This window comes from Ailuropoda melanoleuca, chromosome 1, assembly GCF_002007445.2.
Source record: "Ailuropoda melanoleuca isolate Jingjing chromosome 1, ASM200744v2, whole genome shotgun sequence".
Classification (NCBI taxonomy): domain Eukaryota; kingdom Metazoa; phylum Chordata; class Mammalia; order Carnivora; family Ursidae; genus Ailuropoda; species Ailuropoda melanoleuca.
Genome location: NC_048218.1, coordinates 48,185,979 through 48,210,600, shown reverse-complemented (window position 1 = coordinate 48,210,600; position 24,622 = coordinate 48,185,979).

Sequence of the window (24,622 nt, the reverse complement as noted above, 5' to 3'; positions counted from 1 at the left end):
TTTACCCCAAAGATACAGACGTAGTGAAGAGAAGGGCCATATGCACCCCAATGTTCATAGCAGCATTGTCCACAATAGCTAAATCGTGGAAGGAGCCGAGATGCCCTTCAACAGATGACTGGATTAAGAAGATTTGGTCCATATATACAATCTTAACTTCTGTACTCAGCTATCAGAAAGAATGAGTTCTCAACATTTGCTGCAACATGGATGGCACTGGAGGAGATAATGTAAGTGAAATAAGTCAAGCAGAGAAAGACAATTATCATATGGTTTCTCTCATCTATGGAACATAAGAAGTAGAGAAGAAAGGGATAAAGAAAGGGGGGTAATCAGAAGGGGGAATGAAGCATGAGAGACTATGGACTCTGAGAAACAAACTGAGGGCTTCAGAGGGGAGGGGAGTGGGGGAATAGGATAGGCTGGTGATGGGTAGTAAGGAGAGCATGGATTTCATGGTGCACTGGGTGTTATATGCAACTAATGAATCATGGAACTTTACATCAAAAACCAGGGTTGTACTGTATGGTGACTAACATAATATAATAAAAAATATTATTTTAAAAAAATTAAAAAACAACTCAGATTAAGAGACATTCAGATTAAAAGACCTATTATTCCTATGTCACAGCCCACTGCTCTTTTCTGGTGGAACTCTGGTGCCTACCATTCTTTCCTGAAATCTCTAATTCACATAATGTTTGAATCTTACACAATTGTTACCATTTCAAAAGCATAACCTAATACAAAGGGTATAGTTAACACAAAATATGCATTGTTCACAAATCTCAGAGTACAAAAATTACAATACAATTAGTGCTTTCTTAGTCATTTTACTTATGATGCCTAACTCGATGTTCCCAAAGGATTTTTAGCAAATTATTAGTTCTGGAAATGCTCTTTGAAAAAGAAGTTCTATGGATAAATAATTTTGGGAAAAAATCTTGCCACATCCTCCCTGGAAATTTACAATGCATATTAAAGCATCTGATAAAGATAATACATCTCAAACATAGTTGATTGTGGAACGCTTTTACTGTTATGGGTAACATGTAAATGATTTACATGTTATTTCTTGAAGTCTGTCTTACTTTATTCTTAACAAATTCCTAAAATATGACTAGTATTACAACCAATTTATGGATAGAAAGTAATATTATTAGGTATTTCAAGATTATTTTCAAGATGAATTCTAATAAGTAGAAAGGTAGGATTTGAAGATTTGTATCATGATTTTTATTTCACATTTTCTCCAAAGCAACCAAAAGCTACAATTAAGTGTAACTAAACCATAAGATCGTTTCTCTTTTTGTATGCCTATGTTCTACATACATTAACAGTTGCCCTCAATTATTCATTGCTCTCTTCTCCCTATGCAGGGACTACATCTCACTCTTACTTCTTTTCCAGAGAGGAAGCCTTGCTAAATTAATTAATCAAAGCCCAGCACACTCTTTGAGCCAGGTTTAAGAATGGATAATAAAGTTATTCTTTAAAGAAAGGAGAAGGAGAACCTGGGTGCCTCAGATGGCTAAATATCTGCCTTAGGCTCAAGTCACGATCTCCAGGTGCTGGGAAGGAGCCCCACGTCAGGCTCCCAGCTCAGCAGGGAGTGCTGCTCCCTCTCCCTCTACCTCTCTCCCTCTCCCTCTGCCTCTCCCTCTGCCTCTCCCTCTCTCAAATGAATAAGTAAAATCTTAAAAAAAAAAAATAAAAGAAGAAAGAAAGGAAGGAGCAAACACTACCCACTCTTTCACATGTTCTGGTCCTAGCTTCTAAGAACAGGTTTTGTTGTCTGGGGCCATGCATTTGGCCATCCTTATCCATGTAGGTGGTTAAAGAAGAAGCCAGGGTCTGCTCTGTAGACTCAGTCACCTCAAGCTGAGGAAGTGCCTTATGTCATGAGCCTGGCAAGACTTACAAGAGAAGTCCTATACTGGGGCACCATGGAATGCTTACACAGGAGTTCATAAAGAATATTTCATTACCTTTTGTCTGTTATTTTCTGAATAGCCACATTCAGGAAGGGCTTGTGGAGTATGAGGACCAAATTCACACTTTGAAACTGTGCTAGTAAACAGAACCAAACCAAGCACGTCCTTGCAAGCAAGTACCCTTAGATATGACAGAACTGAAATTATAGTCATCACCATTAATAATGAATAGTTACTATCTGCTTACCATGTGTGAGGCAGCATGCTAGATAATGTAAGCAAATTATATCCATTTAAATCAGAGGCTCTTAGCTTGCTGCCTGTCAGGATCACCAGGAGGGTTTTTAGGTTTGGACTAAGCTACAGTGAGTTTAAAAATGATGGCTTATGCTAAAAAACTGCATTTAAGATAGATTTCAATTCAAATTTGCTTATAAATAACTCTGGTAATCTTATGTACAGAATATGAACATATCTCTAACCCAGCATCATTGAAGAAAATGAGTTACATTCCTGGTATAGTATACACAAAATTGTTTTATATAGCTTTATTTATAGTTACATATATATTTTCCTTATGAATAACTATTATTGAAGTAGTTAGTAATTTGATCACAGCTGTCCTGGGTATGTTTGAAACACAGCTGAAGAGTTGAATTATATTTTTCCAATTATAAAACCTCAGAGCTTCACAGTCCTTTATCAACCAACTTTCAAGTACTAGAATTTTACAATAAACAGAAAAGTTGACATGGTTTTATTTGTTCCGTTACTTACAAAATGCCAGGAGGGTTTCAAAGTCATAATAATTATTATTGTGAAACAGAATAGGCAATAAAATAAGGTTTTATTACCGCAGAAAAAGCAAACAAACAATCTTAACTTCTGTAAACATCAAAAAAAAAGTCCTACGATTATTGCAACGAAAATGAAAAACAAAAAGTTACTGCCTCTGAGAAATAAAACAGTAAACATATTATACTCTTGAGACCCCACATTTACATAATATATTTCAGTATACAAGCATCAAAGTAACAGGTACTTTTACATGGATGGTTTTCTTCCAAGTTGTAGGTGCTTTATACACATTATCCTATAATCTTCTCACATTGCATTTGAATGTAGCCTCATTATTAAAAAAAAAAAAAGGATGAAGTTAAATGAGTAACTAATATGTTCACATAAACTGATGAATTAGAAATAAATGAAATTAATTTTTAAATGTACTTATCAAACTGAAAAATAACAAAAATTATATTAATACAAGTGTATATCAAGTCATTGATATTCAAAATTTACTTACATTAAACTTCTTAACCAAAAACAATAAATATTAAACTATTAATTATTTTCAAGAACCAAAAACATGATATTTAGCAGACCCACTTAAGAGTATGCCTATTTTGGAAATATGAACTTTAATGTATTTATAGCATTATTACCACTATTTCATTTTATAAAATTATCAGCACTTGATTTTAGCATTATATATTCTAAATAAAGTTTTCATCTTAGAAAATCAGTATCATATAAGCAATGCATTATCCATGCATGTTTATTTTATTGATAAATCCATTTAAAAATGAAAAATATTTCCTTTGTCTGGTCTAGTATCCTTATTTATCAAGCCAGTGACTTACACTAAATTTTTAAAGTCTAATCCATTGTTAGCAGTTATATGATTAAAGTGATATGATTTGTGCTGAAAATTGACAGTTTAGTAATCATAATACTCCAATACATACAACCTGTAAAAACATCAAATAATGAACCATTCCTGATTTCACACTGTCTTATCACCCTTACATTCTTCTTCTTTTTTTTTTCTTTAAGATTTATTTATTTATTTGAGAGAGTGAGAAAGAGTGAGCATGAGTCAGGAGAGGGACATAGGGAGAGAATCTTCAAGCAGACTCCCCACTGAATGCGAAACCTAACGGGGGACTCCATCCCACAGCCCATAGATCACAACCTGAGCTGAAAACAAGAGTTGGTTGCTTAACTGGCTGAGCCACCCAGGTGCCCCTCATCCTCACATTCTAAGTCTTATGTTGTCCTTTCATATAGTATTTCCATCCCTTCTCATATGCATAGTCTTTACTGCCACATCTCCCCCTCTACTCTCTCACTCCCTATCCCAATTAATTCCTTTAATATTGAACAAGTATTAATTGTCCACTATGTGTCTAGCACTGGCTTTCATCTGTCAGTAAGATAGACATAGTCACTAATGGTCTAAGGAAGAATGCAAATACTAAGCAAAGTAATAAATTAAGTATTTAGAGTTTGTCAATTGTTTTGAAGCAAAAGTTAATCTGATAATGTGTAATAGTAATAATAGTTTAGTAAGGGTTAGGGGAGCTGATATTTAACATCAACACAAAGTGTGAATTGGAGTTAGCTAGATAAAATAGGTTGAGAGATAAGAGTTTCCAATCAGAAACGAGTAAGTTCAAAGGTATTAAATCGAGAAGGAATAGAGAAGGAAAGATGGAGGTGAGAGAGAACATACTAGATTAGAGAAAGTTTTGGAGGATTATGATTAATAGAGCATTAGTTATAAGGTTAGAAATTTAGGATGACAAGCAAATAATAAAAGGATGGATAATAGAAACATTGGATGAGGATGCATGGTTTGTGTATAGCTAATTAATTGGACAAGGATGCATGGTTTGTGTATAGCTAATTTAGTGCTTAATTAAATTTCATAATTAAAACAGATGAAATATTATTCTCATTAATGTAAAACTCTAACCAATGAATAAACTCTTAGAAAAGATCATGATTGAATATTCCTTAAGTAGATGATGCATAGTTAGGTCATTTGTGAACATGACTATTTATGGGTGAATGTCCTATAAAATAATAAATAAATTTTAACAATAGAGTTACATATTTACTTGCAAATATGTAAAGTCTTAAGATGTTTAGGAAGAATTAAGTAGGGGCACCTGGGTGGCTCAGTCGTTAAGCGTCTGCCTTTGGCTCAGGTCATGATCCCAGAGTCCTGGGATCAAGCCCCGCGCTGGGCTCCCTGCTACACTGGGAGCCTGCTTCTTCCTCTCCCACTACCCCTGCTTGTGTTCTCTCTCTCTCTGGCTGTCTCTCTCTCTGTCAAATAAATAAATAAAATCTTAAAAAAAAAGGAAGTATTAAGTACTACTAAACTATTTTCTAGGANCTGCTTGTGTTCTCTCTCTCTCTGGCTGTCTCTCTCTCTGTCAAATAAATAAATAAAATCTTAAAAAAAAAAGGAAGTATTAAGTACTACTAAACTATTTTCTAGGATTTTTTTTAACACGTGGGAGTAACTATTAACTTCATTTTTATGACTCATTTTTTCTTCAGTTTTTGATCTTTCTTCCTACCCAGCTTTCTCTCTGGTACATATACACACATATTGTCACATAGCAAAAGGTTTCCTTTATCTGACCTGCTAAAATCCCCTGTTCTTGGTCGCTGTGCAACATACTTAAACATTGGAGAAAAATCATAGAAACTTACTTAGAAAGAATTTAAATTCCTTAAATAGCAGTGGTAAATGAGTATAACACAAGTAAATGCCAATGAAATCAGTTTAGCAAGTAGAGAACAAGACATTTTATTTTAAAATATTTTTTAATGGGAACTCCTAATGCTATTTGGACAGATTTTTTTAAAAAAGATTTTATTTATTTATTTGAGAGAGAGAGAGCCCAAGGGAGAGAATAAGCACGCTCTCCTCTGAGCAGGAAACTGGATGGATCATGACCTGGGCTGAGCCTAAGGCAGATGCTTAACTGACTGATCCACCCAGGCACCCCGGCACAGAATTTTTTTTTTTTAATAAATAAGTGCTATATCCCAAAGACAAAAAATGGTAAAATGTAAGTATGGAATTTTTAACTTGCTATTGGTTTTCTCAAATGAGCATGAAAGCAGTTTTAGTAACCTCCAAATATTTTTTTTCTAAATTTGCAGCCACGAAAATTAACTGATACTAAAAAAGTAAATACCAGGTACAAAGAAAATACCATGTATTTATACAATGATTTAAGTAATTTAAAGGATTAGATATTTGTTTTTAGGTCTTTTAAATAAGGAAACTGACTTTGAAGGTAGGTGACATAATCCAAAAGAATTTCTTTAAGTGTCATGGGAAAAAATAGAAGAGCAAATAAATATTATTAAATATTTTGGCATTTCTGCCAAGTTGATATAATTTTCCCAATGTGGTATTCAAATTCAAAGCAGGAATATGAATGTCCGTAAATTGGTCAGAAATTTTGAAATAAGTATAGGCATGCTGTTTGAAGCTATAAGTTATATTAAATTTCATCAAGGAGTAATCCTATGCCATGTGGCCTAGAGTAATAATGATAAAAAAGGGAACATTCATATTGATTCTGAAGTTTGCTGATGATGTTTAATTTTACTGATTTTTTCAAAATATATAAACCAAATGATCACATGATTTCTTATATTTATTAATGTGATTAATTATATTAATAGATTTCCTTCTATTTAATCATTTACCTTCCAGTTTATGTTTTATATAAATATATATATTTATATATATATCAATATATATAAAATATATATATATTTATATTTTCTGTCTAATAATACTCTAGTTAGGATTTTATCTTTACCAATAAGTGAGATGTCTGTAGATTTTTGGGGAGGCTGCTATATTCTTGAAGTTTAGGGTGTCAGTGGTTTGTTCTCATCAATATTGGAATCTGGAAATTTTAAAAATCATTCTCTGACCTGGAAAAGTTGAAATTCTTGGAAATACTGGTCTTTGGGCACTCCAATTATAAGTGTCTTAGATCTCTGATTATGTTCAATGCATATACATTTATTTCTAAATTTTTACTTTTTATTTATAATGCCTTATTTTTATCATCTTCATTTTGTTTTAGTTTGTATTTCCACAAAAGCAAACTTTGTTACAAAAATTTAGGGGCAAGTAGTGTATTTGGGAAATGATCTTATAAAATGAAGCAAAAGGAGCAGGGAAGTGGCATAGAGAAGGAAGGAAAGTCAGAGAGAGTGTGCTAATGAGTGGGTTTCATCCTCTGAGAGCCTGTGTAGAAAATACTTCAATTTGAGTATGGGCTGAAAAGCCTGAGATTTTTCTCCACCTTCCTCTATTTGATTGGTTGTGGATACCTCCTGAATAATTAACACTTGGGCCAACATGCCACATCCATAATCCAGGCAGAACATGTTACTGTGGCTGAGGAAAGCCTCAGCAGAGTCATGCAAGTGCTCAAGGTCTGAGGTCTGGAGCTATTGGCTTATATCAGATCTGTCTGCTGACTGCTAATAGGCCAAGTGGGAGCTGAGCATCCTAGGGGAATGGTGGGGGAGGGAGGAGGCATTGTATCCCTGTCTCTTCATTTCTTTTCAGCAGTTTCTTTTCCCTTTGCTCCCCTGACTCCTTCCAATGCTATGATTATTTTATGTTTTTCTTTCCTGTCATTTGTATGCAGCTATTACACTGTTAAATATATTGCTTAAACTAACCTGAATGTCTTCTGTTAGCTTTAAAGAAACCCTGACTGACGCCAGGTGGTGTGAAATAATCATTTCTTCTTTCTAGGTACACATTTTTCACCCTAATTCCAGGAAACCAATTATTCTCAATACTTTCCACCCCAGTGGAGCTATTTCTATTCTCCTTTGCTGTCTTCTTCTTTCCTTGACTTTTAAATATTGGAGAACTCAGGGCTCTGCCCTCTGTCCTAATGTATTCTCTACTTAAAATCCCTTAATACATGATTTCTGTAGAAATTATTGATACCTCAGATAACTCCTAGCAACCCCCTTATTTTCCATCTCCTCTTCAAAGTAAATGATACCACACAGAGGCTTATTTTTATTAAATCAAATATTTCTCCTTCTATTCTAATCACCCCAATATATTCTAGATATTCCACCTCTAGAGTGTATTATGAATACAATTTTCCCCAAATTGCACTACTATCACCATAGACCAATCCCATCATCATTTTCTTCATTTCCATAGTTTCCCGACTGGTTTGCTTTCTTTCATACTTGTCCTTTATGGAGTATATTTCAACACAGCAACTAAGGAATCTTTTAACCTTTTACTCAACATACTCTAATTCCCATCATACTCTAAAATAACATCCAAATCTCTTAAATATGTATTTAAAATGTAAAAAATAATAAAAATTGGCAAAATTGAGAAGTGGTTAAAAGGAGGTGGAAGGAAATGAGTAATTATTTTTCATTTTAAAGTATTAGTTGTTTCTGAGTTTAGAGTTATCATTTAGAAAAATAATGAGTCCATGGTGTGTTTTTTTTTAACATCTTTTTTTATTTAAAATCAATCTATTGACATATAATGTGTTATTAATTTCAGAGGTACAGACCTGTAATTCATCAGTCTTATATGATACCCAGTGCTCATTACATCACATGCTCACCTTAATGTCCATCACCCAGTTACCCCATACTTTCACCCCCTCCCCTCCAGCAACCCTCAGTTTGTTCCCTCTGATTAAAAGTCTCTACGGTTTCTCTCCCTCTCTAGTTTTGTCTTGTTTTATTCTTTCCTCTCTTACCCTATGGTCCTTCATTTTGTTTCTTAAATTCCACATATGAGTGAGATCATATGATAATTGTCTTTCTCTGATTGACTTATTTTGCTTAGCATAGTACCCTCTAGTTCCATCTACATCATTGCAGAAGGCCATATTTCATTTTTTTGGTGGCTGAGTAATATTCCATTGTGTGTGTGTGTGTGTGTGTGTGTGTATACCACAGCTTCTTTATCCATTCATCTGTCAGTGGACATCTTGGCTCTTTCCATAGTTTGGCTATTAGGACACCACTGCCATAAACATTGGGGTGCAGGTGCCCCTTTGGATCACCCCATTTGTACCTTTGCGGTAAATACCCAGTAGTGCAATGTCTGGATCATAGGGTAGCTCTATTTTCAAAATTTTTAAGAACCTCTATACTGTTTTCCAGTGTGGCTGCACCAGCTTGCATTCCTACTGACAGTGTAGGGCTGTTCCCCTTTCTTCTCATTGTTGCCAACTTCTGCCATTTCCTGACTTGTTAATTTTAGCCATTCTGACTGGGGTGAGGTGGTATCTCATTGTGATTTTGATTTGTATTTCCCTGATGCCAGGTGATGTGGAGCATTTTTTCATGTGTCTGTTAGCCATTTCAGTGTCTTCTTTGGAAAAATGTCTGTTCATGTCTTCTGTCCATTTCTTGATCAGATTATTTGTTCTTTGGGTGTTGAGTTTGATAAGTTCTTTATAGATCTTGAATACTAGCCCTTTATCTGATATGTCATTTGCAAATATTCTTCTCCCATTCCTTCCATTGTCTTTTGGTTTTATCAACTGTTTCCTTTGCTGTGCAAAAGCTTTTTATCTTGATGAATTCCCAGTAGTTCATTTTTGCCTTTGTTTCCCTTGCCTTTGGAGACATGTCTAACAAGAAGTTACTGTGGCCAAGGTCTAAGCGGTTGCTGCCTCTGTTCTCCTCTTGAATTTTGATGGTCTCTTATCTCACATTTAGGTCTCTCATCCACTTTGAGTCATTATTGTGTATGGTGTAAGGAAGTAGTTCAGTTTCATTCTTCTGTATGTAGCTGTCTAATTTTCCCAACACCATACGTTGAAGAGACTGTCTTTTTTCCATTGGATATTCTTTCCTGCTTTGTCGAAGATTAGTTGACCATAGAGTTGAGGGTCCATTTCTGGGTTCAGTATTCTGTTCCACTGATCCATGTGTCTATTTGTGTGCCAATACCGTACTGTCTTGATGATTATAGCTTTGTAATAGAGCTTGAAGTCCGAAATTGTGATCTCACTAGTTTTGGTTTTCTTTTTCAACATTTTCAACATTCCTTTGGCTATCCAGGGTCTTTTCTGGTTCTATACAAATTTTAGGATAATTTGTTCCAGCTCTGTGAAAAAAGTTGATGGTATTTTGATAAGGATTGCCTTGAATGTCTAGATTGCTCTAGGTAGCATATTTGTTAATTTATTACAAATTAACAAATTGTCAATTTGTTAACAATATTTGTTCTTCCAATCCATGAGCATGGAACGTTTTTCCATTTCTTTGCGTCTTCCTCAATTTCTTTCATGAGTGTTCTATAGTTTTCTGAGTACAGATCCTTTGCCTCTTTGGTTAGGTTTTTTCCTAGATATCTCACAGGTTTTGGGTGCAATTGTAGGTGGGACTAACTCCTTAAATTCTCTTTCCTCTTTCTCATTGTTAGTGTACAGGAATGCAGCTGATTTCTGTGCATTGACTTTATATCCTGCCACTTTGCTGAATTCCTATATGAGTTCTCGCAATTTTGGGGTGGAGTCTTTTGGGTTTTCTGCATAGATTATCATGTCATCTGTGAAGAGTGAGAGTTTGACTTCTTCTTCGCTGATTCGGATACCTTTTATTTCTTTTTGTTGTCTGATTGATGAGAGTAGGACTTCTAGTACTATGCTGAACAACAGTGGTGATAGTGGGCATCCTGCCATGTTCCTGACCATAGGGGAAAAGCACTCAGTTTTTCCCTATTGAGAATGATATTTGCTGTGGGCTTTTTGTAGATGGTTTTCATTATATTGAGTATGTTCCCTCTCTCCCTACACTGTGAAGAGCTTTCATCAAGAATGGATGCTATACTTTGTCAAATGATTTTCTGCATTTATTGAGAGGATCCTATGGTTCTTGTCCTTTCTTTTATTTATGTAGTGTATCACATTGATTGATTTGTGGATCTCTAACCAACCTTGCAGCCCAGGAATAAATCCCACTTGGTCGTGGTGAATAATCCTTTTAATGTATTGTTGGATCCTATTGGCTAGTATTTTGGTGAGAATTTTTGCATCCATATTCATCAGGGGTATTGGTCTGTAATTCTCCTTTTTGGTGAGGTCTTTGTCTGGTTTGGGGATCAAGGTAATGCTATCCTCATAGAAAGGGCTTGGAAGTTTTCCTTCCATTTCTATTTTTTGAAACAGCTTCAGAAGAATAGGTAATAATTCTTCTTTAAGTGTTTGATAGAATTCCTCTGGGAAGCCACCTGGCCCTGGGCTCTTATTTGTTGGGAGATTTTTGATTACTGCTTTAATTTCCTTGCTGCTTACAAGTCTGTTCAGGTTTTTTATTTCTTCCTGTTTCAGTTTTGATAGTTTGTACGTCTCTGGGAAGGCATCCATTTCTTCCAGATTGCCTAACTCCACTCAAAATCAATAAAAATATGTCAGCACCTCAACATATAATAGTGAAACTTACCAATCTCAGAAATATAAAATCCTGAAAGCAGCTTGAGACAAGAGGTCTGTAACCTACAAGGGCAGAAACTTTAGATTGGAAGCAGACCTACCTACCTGGCAGGCCAGAAAGGACTGGCATAATATAGTCAGGGTGCTAAATGAGAAAAATATGTAGCCAAGAATACTTTATTCAGCTAGGATGTCATTCAAAATAGAAGGAATGATAAAAAACTTTCAGGACAAATAAACACTTAAAGAATTTGTGATCACCAAACCACCGCTACAAGAAATATTAAACAGGATCCTCTAAGCAAAGAGAGAGCCCAAAAGTAACATAGAACACAAAGGAACAGTGACAATATAAAGTAACAGTTACTTTACTGGTGATACAGTGGCACTCAATTCATATCTTCCAATAGTTACTCTGAATGTAAATGGGCTAAATGTCCCAATCAAAAGACACAGGGTATCAGACTGGATAAAAAAGTAAGAGCCGTCAATCTGCTGTCTGCAAGAGACTCATTTTAGACCCAAAGACACCTCCAGATTTAAAGTGAGGGAGTGGAAAACCATTCATCATGCTAATGGACATCAAAAGAAAGCTGGGGTGGCAATCCTTACATCAGACAAATTGGATTTTAAACCAAATNCTGCAAGAGACTCATTTTAGACCCAAAGACACCTCCAGATTTAAAGTGAGGGAGTGGAAAACCATTCATCATACTAATGGACATCAAAAGAAAGCTGGGGTGGCAATCCTTACATCAGACAAATTGGATTTTAAAACAAATACTGTAATAAGAGATGAGGAAGGACACTATATCATAATTAAAGGGTCTATCCAACAAGAAGATCTAACAATTGTAAATATTTATGCTCCTAACATGGGAACAGCCAATTATATAAGCCGATTAATAATAAAATCAAAGAAACACATCAATAATAATACAATTATAGTATGGGACTTTAACAACCCCCTCACTGCAATGGAAAGATCATCTAAGTGGAAGATCAACAAGGAAATAAGGCTTTGAATGACATACTGGACCAGATGGACTTCACAGGTATATTCAGGACATTCCATCCTAAAGCAACAGAATACACATTCTTCTCAAGTGCACACAAATGTTCCTAGAAGGAACATTTTTTCTGGAATAGATCACATAGTGGGTCACAAATCAGTCACAACTGGTACTAAAAAATTGGGATCATTCCCTGTGTATTTTCAGACCACAATGCTTTGAAACTGGAACTCAATCACAAGAGGCAATTTGGAAAGAACTTAAATGCATGTAGGCTAAAGAGCATCTTACTGAAGGAGCACTCAGGAAATTAAAGAATTAAAAACAAAATCATGAAAACGAAGGAAAATGAAAACACAACTGTTCAAAATCTTTGGAATGCAGTAGAGGCAGTCCTAAGAGGGAAGAATGTATCAATACAAGCCTTTCTCAAGGAACAAGAAAGGTCTCAAATACACAACCTTAAGGAGCTGGAGAAGGAACAGCAAATAAAGCCTAAACCCAGAAGGAGAAGAGAAATAATAAAGATTAGAGCAAAAATCAATGAAATAGAAACCAAAAGAACAGAACAGATCAATGAAACTAAGAGCTGGTTCTTTGAAAGAATTAATAAGACTGATAAATCCCTGTCCAGACATATCAAAAAGAAAAAAGAAAGGACCCAAATAAATAAAACCATGAATGAAAGAGGAGAGATCACAGCCAACACCAAAGAAATAGAAAAAATTATAAGAACGTATTATAAGCAACTATATGCCAATAAATTAGGTAATCCATGGTGTTGTTTTTTTTTTTAATTACTATTATTATTTTCCTTAACAAAAAGATGTTTAGGAAGTAACAGCTATCCTTTGAGATGAAGTTACAGTTATCTTTAGTGGAGTAATTCTTTTAACATGAGTTTATTTTTTTCTTTTTTTTAATGTAATGTCTTTTTTTTTTAAGTTTTAAGAGGTATGGCATTATGATATTTTTCTATGGGCACATCTTCATATCTTTCCTTTCCATTTCTCACTATCCACCTCTTACCAAATATAGAAAAGATATATATATATAGATATATTTTTAGGGTCAGAGTGGATTAGAAATCCTTTGTTTTTTTTTTAATTTCTGCACTAATTCCTTATAATTATTAGCATCTTTCCCATTTACAATGACAATGTCGTGTTTTTTTTTTTTAATTGGAACAAAATAGAAAAGAGTGGGAGAAAATCATGTGAGTTAAATCTTCATCTTTCATTATGGTTAACCGAATCTATATGAAGTTATTAAATACTATTTAGAAATATGAATATTACCACCAGAATACCTTTTAAAAGAAGATACATATTGATGACAGGGAGTGGGATGATGTATTATTCTTCTTTGTGTATTTTATTTTCCCCCATGTACTGCTTATTGATTTCTTTGTAAATACCTCTCTGGCTATCTCTCTCTGTCAAATTAATAAATAAAATCTTTAAAAAAAGAATTAATAAAAAAACAGGGGGTGCCTGTGTGGCGCAGTCGTTAAGTCTGCCTTCAGCTCAGGGCATGATCCCAGCGTTCTGGGATCGAGCCCCACATCAGGCTCCTCCAGTAGGAACCTGCTTCTTCCTCTCCCACTCCCCCTGCTTGTGTTTCCTCTCTCACTGGCTGTCTCTTTCTGTCAAATTAATAAATAAAATCTTTAAAAAAAAAGAATTAAAAAAAATACCTCTTTCTACTAAGAAATTGAACATATAAACTCAGCCTATCACAGAAAATGTGCATGGAAAATAAGTTCACTTGGCGAAGCTGTACAAAAGGGAGTTAAATGCCAATGCTTCACCAAATACTTTGTCTAAACCTGGGGAGGGGGGATCACATCGTTTCCCTAATCTAAGTAGTCTTGGTGTTGAGCATTTTGTATGTCTATACATGCTCAATATCTCATACACAAGCCACTTTTAGGTTTGAAATTAGCAAGAGGGCATGATTTTATTCTGGTTTTATGAGACTGTACTCTTGACTCAAAGTCTACTTGATTAAAACAATTATATTTGTATGTATATATATATACACACAATAATATATAGCAGAAATATAAATATAAATAAATCAATATAAGAAATATAAATTAAATAAGTGTATACAGTTGTATGCATATAGTATATTTTAAGTTGTATGCATATAGTATATGTATACAGTTGCATGCATATAGTATATTTTAAGAGAGTATACAGTTGTATGCATATAGTATATTTTAAGAGAGTTGTATTCATATAGTATATTTATACAGGTTTTATTATAGTAGAGTAATAGAGTATATATATGTGTATGTTCATATATATACTCATGAATTTTAGAACCATATGTGAAGTAATGCTGATATTAAAATTAGCATACATTTTGTCTATTAGTATTCATATATGAATTTAGTGATTTCACATACCATATATTTAGTAACTTATCAAATTCCTACAGTGTGTTTCACAATTTACCTTTTGACTAATTGATGATTTCTTTATATTAATTTTTGCTGAATTTGATTTGGATGGTTTTCAAAGAGAAGTACAAATGCAGGATGATATTTTTACATGGCCCAAACTGTTTGAGGGAAAGCCTAAAAAGGAGACTGCCAAGCTGCAACATTGAGGAGTGGCAGAGGGTAAGAAAAGCAGTCTCTGGCTATGACTGCAGTATAGGCATAGTCACAAGGAGTGCAATTATCCAATAGCTGTTATTATTGCGACATTATTTTTTTTAAAGATTTTATTTATTTATTTGACAGAGATAGAGACAGCCAGTGAGAGAGGGAACACAAGCAGGGGGAGTGGGAGAGGAAGAAGCAGGCTCATAGAGGAGGAGCCCGATGTAGGGCTCGATCCCATAATGCTGGGATCACGCCCTGAGCCGAAGGCAGACGCTTAACCGCTGTGCCACCCAGGCGCCCCTGCGACATAATTTTTTTCCCCACTAACCACCACTCTGATGTGTTTTCATCCCTTTATCATAGTTAAGAATGACATAAAAGTCAACATCCTCCTGACTTCAGGGTAACCCATAGGCATGTGTTATCTCCTTATTGCTTTACAAGCCCAGTAAAGGATAATTAGTAAGATCTTTCTCCTAGAATTGGAGAGTGAAATACAGTTTTTAAGGTATGGTGGTGGTATTAAAGGCTTCTGTTTATGATGGAAGATGAGGTCACTGAGAATTGCAGCTGTGGCTCAGACTGCCTTTGGCCTTTATCTAGCTTATGAGGACAAAGTAATCAGTGTTACAATCTTCTGCCTGTTAGTATGGGTTTTTCCTGAAGAGTTCTACGAACTAAGAAATTCTTTTTCTTTCTTTTCTTTTTAACTTTAAGACATACACCATGCTTTAATATCTATTATATAATTTGTGTATTTTCCTATCCACCTCTCTGGTAATATGAGATTACTCTTGCCCCACACACTATCTACATAATTATTAGAGCTCTCATGTGAATAAAATACGTTGCTAAGCCTGACAAATGCTTATTGCTCTCTGGGGGAGAGAATCTGACTCATTCAAGGAAATGAGTCCTTTTCTGTGATATTTGTAAATGTAATCTAAAAAGAAAAGTCCACCACTCTTCTGAGTGAATGGACTGTTAAATTTCTATGTGGGAGCTATTGGCAACCATGTTTTCCATACAGCTTCAAAAAAAAAAAAAATCAGTGAGTGGAAATAGAAACATTCTCACAGAACTGGTAAAGACTGAAAGAAAGGCATGACAATTTTTAACTCCTCAAAACCATTGTTCTGGACTTTGTTCTATACCAATTCTCTTTATAAAACATTTTCCAATTTCTTCAAGTTATTTCAGGTCAGGTATTGGTTATTTGCAATCAAAATAATCCTTATCATTACATTGGATATATGTAGAGTTATGTATTCAATAAGCTTTTAGAAGGTAATTTAAAAAATTCCTGTTAAGTGTTTAAAACCAAATCTTCCCACTGGGGTGAAGAAATCCTTAGTCACATAAGGAAAATAATGCTAATAAGGAAAAGCATTGCAGCTATTAAGGAACACATAGGTGTCATAGGTCAAGTTCCCAAAAAACAGCCTCTGAGATATGGGTTTGTGTGAAGTTTATTGGGGATTATCCTCAGGAACAATACTATAAGTGGGAGAGGAAAGCACATTGGGATAAAGGAGAAGTTGAGCGGCAGTGCACTCTAGCCCAATAGGAAGCTGTCAAGCTGGATGGCCTTCAAAGATGTCTCTATAATTAGGATTTATCCTCAGGTCAACTAGCATTGGATGCAATCACTGACTTCTAGTTGAGGTCAATTCCTGAAAAAAGGATTCAGCTGTGTTTTTTAGGTGTTGAATTTGGTAGCTTCTTTATAGATTTTGGATACTAGTCCTTTATATGATAAGACATTTGCAAATATCTTCTCCCATTCCATCAAAGAATGGGCAGAAGACATGAACAGACATTTCTCCAAAGAAGACATACAAATGGCCAACAGACACATGAAAAAATTCCCAGCATCAGGGAAATACAAATCAAAACCACAATGAGATACCACTTCACCTTGTCAGAATGGCTAAAATTAACAACTTAGGGAACAACAGATGTTGGCAAGGATATGGAGAAAGGGGAACCCTCTTGCACGATTATTGGGAATGCAAACTGGTGCAGCCACTCTGGAAAACAGTATGGAGTTTCCTCAAAAAGTTGAAAATAGAACTACCCTACAAAAATTTGCGGTCTGATGGGGAAGTTGGTACCTAGGGCCCAAAGCAGGGAGTTTTGGGCAGTATACCATAGTACCCACTACATTAGATACAGTGATATTTCTAATTCTTATTTAATTTCTATTTAGCTAATGATTTTTTTAAAGATTTTTATTTATTTGTTTGAGAGAATGCAACAGAGAGAGAGAGTGCGCACGAGCAGCAGTGAGCAGCAGGCAGAGGGAGAAGCATGTTCCCCACTGATCAGAGAGCCTGACATGGGACTCGATCCCATGACCCTGGGATCATGACCTGAGCCGAAGGCAGATGCTTGACCAACTGAGCCACCCAGGTGCGCTTTAGCTAGTGATTTTAAGATAATGTTAAATAGCTATAATATGCCCTGTGTGATTCCTAGCAGTATAGTAAAATGTGAAGGAAGGTGAGTAGACTACCAACAATCAATCAAATAAAGAAATTATTCTCTGTCATAGATACTTTCACTTTTTCATCTGATATTCAGGGATAGAATGTATAGAGAGAGTGATGTCTGTAATTGGAAACATTTGGCATATTCAGTGTTTAAATCTCATCTCAACTTAGGTAAGGTAATTCCTCAAGAGATGAAGAGACTTACAATTTTAAGAGAAATTTCATAACATATAGCCTTTTATTATTGTTTATTTGACTCTAATAGCATTCATTGTGGGGGTTATGTAAAGAGGGGGAGACACCAGAATGGAAGTTAAATGTTGTCCATATGTTCTACAACATCCTCCGTACTCACTTCATCAACCAGTCCAGCCCTATGACATGGGAAAAATAAGATACATGGACAATGATTTTTCATGTTTTGCAGCAAATGTACAGGTTCTGTAATGAGAAAGTTATTATAGCTTAAATTATTATAATTTCTTTGATTATTTGCTGGGTATCTTCACTGAACATTATCCACTGATATTCTCACTAAATATCATTACTTTAAAATTCGAAATTATTCAAAAACTCAATGGCATAGAAGCACTTCTTCAGAACCATAGGTCACTGTGTAAGAAGTCTGCTCACCAGCATATTGGCAACGGTGACAGCACAGCAAAGGAAAACACCATTTGCAAGCATTAGAATGAAGTAAAAGAGCTCCAGCCAGAATCCTTGCACCTCTAAGCTTTGCAAAATTAGTCATAAAAGTCTGAACTATTCTTAATATTTTTGTAAATCTAAATTATATTTTTTAGTATTTTATGAACTAAAAGTACATTTTCTTTTTAAAACAGGAATTAACTGATTTTAATATCTAATTTCTCTGCTAATAAAATATATTATTAAGCATTGTTGTTAACCAGAAGGCAAGAAAAGTTATTAATTAAAAATCACTTTGTTTTATTGAAATGATATTTTTAAAACTATGTGCAAAATAATAAAAGCCATTTTATTTAGCAAGCTTGAAAATTGTTGATGTAAAAAAAAGGACTTGGAGGCTAAAAACTAGAGTTATAATTCTGTTTCTGCTACTAAATAGCTGTGGTTTTGGAGGTCACTTAAAATGTCTGCTCCTCTGTTAAATTAGATAATAGGGTAAGTCATCTTGAAAAATCTCTAAACGCTAATGTTCTGTCATTTTTCAATTTTTTTTGATATNAGGTCACTTAAAATGTCTGCTCCTCTGTTAAATTAGATAATAGGGTAAGTCATCTTGAAAAATCTCTAAACGCTAATGTTCTGTCATTTTTCAATTTTTTTTGATATTCCATTTTCTTTCTTTTTTTTTTAACAATTTTTTTAAAGATTTTATTTATTTATGTGACAGAGACAGCCAGAGAGAGAGGGAACACAAGCAGGGGGAGTGGGAGAGGAAGAAGCAGGCTCATAGCAGAGGAGCCTGATGTGGGGCTCGATCCCGGAACGCCGGGATCACGCCCTGAGCCGAAGGCAGACGCTTAAGGACTGCGCTACCCAGGCGCCCCCATTTTCTTTCTACACTCCAGTTCCTCTCTCTGACCCCAGGTAAAGGCGTGGGGAGGAGATCATTTGGAACATTTCTACTTTTTTGCACACTTCAACAGGATAATTATCTTCACAAGATTCAACAAATGTCCATTTCTCATCCATTCAGATTCATTTATTCATATAGCAAATGTTTTTCAGTACTTTCTAATTATCATTTTATCTGCTAGATGCCAGGAACAAGATAAAATGTATTATTAATGTGCTTACAGTCAAGTAGGAGAATCAAAAATGCATATATGTTATAGTACTTAGTACTGTGTTGTAATTTGCAAGAATGGGAGCTTGTTCAGTATTCATAAAGAACACAGGGGAAGAGCTGACCAACTACAGAGGAGATATTTTGAGAATATTAGGTGAGGAATAGTGTACAGCTGGCTGGAGCGTAATTCTTGCCTGAGGTCCTATTGGCATTTTTTTTTCCCCTGAGAGAATATGAGATTCCTCGGTTGAGTTTCCAACACAGTACCGAAAATCTCTTATAGATTATCCACAATAGAGATTCAAATATTTATTTTTGTCCTTTGTATTTCAATAATATTTGTGGCAGAATCCAGTTACAAATAAGAAAGAAAACTGAATTAAATTAAATAATTAGTTTTTGACCTATTTCTTTTAAACTTGTGAAAATAATTTCAGAAAATTTCTTATGAAGACAGTTGAAATATTTTGAGAAAAACATGGAGTATGGTGTTAGGGACAGTCCAGTCTACTTCCATTGACTCATTTTTCTCTCTTACAATGCTTCTTTATATAAACACTTACCCACTTTCTCCTCTAGCTCCTCAAAATAAAAGCTTCAGTATGTATCAACTCTGACAAGTTCCAACATTTCTGCAGACGTCATGTTCTGAATCTATTTAGTGTTCCGTCATTTTATCCAGCCACATATCGGGAGTCCATCCTGAACACCATGCTCAGTTCTTTTAAAAAGTGTTTAGTATAGGGATGGCTGGGTGGCTCAGGTGGTTAAGCGGCTGCCTTAGGCTCAGATCATGATCCCAAGTCCCATGTCAGGCTCCTTGCTCAGCAGGGAGCCTGCTTCTCTCTCTGCCTGCAACTTCCCCTGCTTGTGCTCACTCTCTTTGTGACAAAATAAATAAGTAAATAAGTAAATAAATAAATAAATAAATAAAATCTTTTAAAAAAATATTTTAAAAGAAGTGTCTAGTATAAATACAAAACAACAGAAATACTGTTTTATTTTTATGGAGCACTTAGATATTAAGCATGGAGATGAAAGCCGCATTTATTGTGCAATAGTCCTTGAAGAAACTATCATTTTTTTTGTAAAGACAAGTGTCAGTCTAACAAATTCAAACCTGGTGCATATTTATATTTGAGATTTTTTAAATTCTAAGTGCTCTTCTTGGTGTTTCAAAAGGAAAAATATGTTATTCATCTGAAGATTATATTTGTTTTTACAATGAGGCTCTGATTTTATGTGAAACTTTGAATATTTGGCACCCAATATACAGTGTATGTTTAGACTTTATGGAATTTATCTTAAAATCTAGAGATGTCTTCTCACTTCATATTCTCCCTGAACTCATCCAATTCCATGACTTGACTTGCCATTTGTAAGTAGATAACTTCCAAGTTTTTATCTCTAGTAGGAACTGTATTACAAAAATTCAGTGCAGTACGGGAAACTATCTGCTTCACATCCTTGCTTATATGTCTAAGAGACACACAAAAGCTTCATTTATCGAAACATGAACTCCTGGTAACTACATGCAAATGTATACGAAGAAATATACACACCTGCCTAAGAACATACGCATGTAAGATATCTTCAGCTTGTGCAATGTTCCTTATGTTAACAAGTTTGATGGCCATTAAAAAATGATGATTATAAAATAAATACATGTTTGTTGTTGAAAAATTGCAAACTATAGAAAAGTATAAATCCAATAATTTCACCTGTTATCGAGCAACCTAATACTCCAGCATGTTCAGGAATTTCCTTTAGTACATTCAATTTCAAACAGCTCTTTCTTGGCCATTTATTCTTTAATCATGGCATTTTTTTATTCTTTAGGTGTAATCAATATATTTTTTAATCTTTCTAAATATATTCATTAAATTATGTCTTTCAATTTAATCTTTTTTTTCTTTTTCATTTGTATTTTTTCTCTTTTACTTACTCCTTAAAGTATCTGATAACCCCTGTGTAATTTCATATTTAAACACAAGATGAAGGAATGATTGATTGGAGGGCCATAAGTTGCCTTTGGCAAAATTTTAAAAAGACAACCTTTTCTCTGGAAAAATGTAGACCTAGCACATGACTTGGTAAGTAGAGTGTGAGCAATGCTTCAGCCCCACTAGCCGTCTTGATCAGGCATCCTAACGTTGTGGGAGCCTTAAATTCTAGATTGACAAGGTGCCAACATTCACGTTAGCTGTTCCTCTCCTCCAAAAAATTTAATTAAATGCCTTTACTCAAGAAGCCTCTGAATTATTTTCTGTGTTGAGGACTTGAGTACAATTGTTCTGTACTTAAGAGTAAATGGAAGTGGGAAAGTAAAATAATTCATGAAGCAAACATTACTTTGTCCTTTAGTTTTCAGCCTCATATCTTCTATTTTCATATACGACACCTGGGGCATCAGGGTCTGGAGGCCCAACAGGGTTCTGCTAGGCAGATCTGCTCTATTCTGTTTTGGAGCGTACCTCTAAGAGTTGCTTTCTTTATTTTCCTTCGTTCGTCACTTTTGCTTCCTCATTTCCATCTTCCATAAATGAATGAAGTAACTTTTAGTGATACTCTCTTTTCTGTGTATGTATATTTTTGTTCCTCTATTATAATTTTAATGAAGTCTTAGGAAAAAGAGAAGGTAAAACATTTTGCTCAAATCACCTCTTCAACCAGAAGCCCACTAGGCATTTAAAAATGTAGTCATAAAAATGTTTCTTCAAATGAGCCATTCATGAATGTCTTAAGTGTAACGTTTCCATTCACTTATTAAAGAAACATTTCATAATTATCATTTTTTATTTACTTTATTGACTTAATTTTAAAGAGCTTTACATAAATCTTCCCTTTAGTAATAGGATGGGCTTATCTTCTTGGGCTTCTCACATGTTTGTTGTTTAGAATCTTCTGATTCTGGTGTGTACCTCCTCATTCCTGCATATTCAGAAGTTATCTGTTCCTGCCATCTTCTTCTATTGTTTCTATTATCTATGACTGTATTAGCAAACCATCCTGCAACTTAAGCAATCATGTTATAATTTCTTGAGTCTCTGATTTGACAAGAGCTCAGCTGAAACATTCTCCTAGCCTTTCTTAAGGTTTCTCATGCACCTGCACTTGGATGTAGTCAGGCTGGGACATCCAAAATGGCTTTACTTACATATCTGGCACCTTGATGTTGGGATACTCAAAGGCCAAAACCTTATTCAGTCTTGTGCGGTCTTTCTAAGAGTCCAGCTTATACTTCTTTGGTTTGTGGAACCTGGCTTCAAAAGTGAATGTTTACATGTGTAAATATGTAATAGGCCTTTGTTTACATCTAGATTGCTGTTGGCATGTCCCATAGATCATGCCAGTCACATGACCAACCCAGAGTTAACGTGGGTGGAGACCAAAAAAGGGCATAACTACCAGGAGTGTGGTTCCTCAGTGGTCATAATGATTAACAGTCTACCCTACCCATCTACTAATAACAGAGATATTCTTCTGTCATCCTGACTAATTGAAGAAGAATACATTACTAAGTATTTTGGATCACTACATGATTTATGTTCAGGAGCAATTCATGAAGCATCTTGATATAAAAAATAGAAGAAAGAAAAAGGATAAATTCAACACTCTTATTCTTCTTGTCTTTGCTGCTTCCTACTATTGATCTAACTACCCAAAGTCTAGGAAACTATGTCTTACGTATTTCTGCCCTTACTCTGTTGAATTACTGGGAGCTAGATTTCATAGCAGGTGTTATAGAATATAATTCCCATAGTCTGTCCCTGACTCCATATAACACTTATGTCAACTGTACTTTCGTATATGTTTTACTTCTCCATATTCCATTCTTTTCCCATTTTTTCAGAGTTCCCAACCCTTATTAATTACAGGAGCCCATTCATTAAAAGCTTTATTCAGATTGTACTTTATTCTATAAGATTTCCTGTGATTGACTGAACTGATAAAAAGTCATCACTCTCTCTTCTCTTCCTTGATCTTGATAAAAAGTCATCACTATCTCTTCTCTTCTTTGATCTACTATTCTAATAATTATAACTTTGATAACTTTACCAACTATTAGATTCTAAATAAATATATATTGAAAGTGAAATCAAAGTGTAATGACTGTACCTTAGCCTACAAATAGCAGACTCTAAATTAATATTTATATAATTATTTAATTTTGAACACATATTTGTGTCAGGTACTTTTCTAAGTGTTTTACATGTATTAAGTCATTTAATTCTCTTTTTTCTCTTTCTCATATACACATTCAGACACACATAAAGAGGGAGTACCTTTTTTTATTCCTATTAAAGTATAAGGTAACTAAAGTTAAGAGNCATATTTGTGTCAGGTACTTTTCTAAGTGTTTTACATGTATTAAGTCATTTAATTCTCTTTTTTCTCTTTCTCATATACACATTCAGACACACATAAAGAGGGAGTACTTTTTTTATTCCTATTAAAGTATAAAGTAACTAAAGTTAAGAATATTTCTTAAAATCTTGTTGCAAGTCAAGAGTGACATGAGGATTTGAAGCCAGTTCTTTAACTAGAGCTCATGATCTTAGTCATCTGGCTCTACTGAATCATATTAATTCTTTCTGTGAATTTCTCACAGAAAGTGTGTTTTTTAAATAAAGCTATAGGCTTGTAATTAATATTTTCTCCTTTTTTATCTATTAATGTTGCATAGAATCATAAAAATCCAATGATAAGACTTTAATGTTCACCTAGTACTATAGCCTCATTTTAAGGAAGAGGTAGCATTAATGATTTACTCAAGAAAGATCCAAGACTTGAGCTGAGATTCTCTAACTCTCTGACTAGCTTTTACATCTTACAACCCAGATTTAATATGACAAAGTCCCATTTATGTAGCAATGATAGGTGTTGGGTATAAGAGAGAAATAATTTGAGAGGATTGGAACTAGTGGTTTGGAATAAGTTTAAAGGGAGGAAAAACATGCTCAGAAGATTTTGGAGCCTAACCAAAAGGTATGTATTTTTTCTGACATTCAATAAACGTCTTTTAAAAAATACAATAGTAACTAATTAGTGGCAATCAGAATGGCAACAACAATATATAGTCACATTAGAAGTCAACAATACCCATACTGACAGATTTGAAAATTGAAAACACATCCAAAAAGATCATATTCACTTTTTTGGATGAACATGTGGGTGTAGAGCACACCTCAAGGTCCTGGAATTTCTCAGTTCACATGTTTTTGATGATATTAGAACTCTGGAAGTATAAAAGTGGTGGGAGAAATAGTTTATGGAAAATATGCAGTGTATTAGAAAAGTAGGGAACAGATTGCCAATAAAAAGAATTTTTCGGCCTTATCTGAGATTTGTTTTATTTGAGATTTTAAACCAAAATAAGCCTTAATTTAATTAGAAAACCCCTCACAAACCATTCCATCTAATAAAAGCAAAATTTTTTCATTGTCCTAAATGTCTCTGAGGAGTTTTCCCTTCTGTTAAGAGGATGTAACTATCCCCAATTTCCATCTTAGACTGATTTCCCAAATAAAT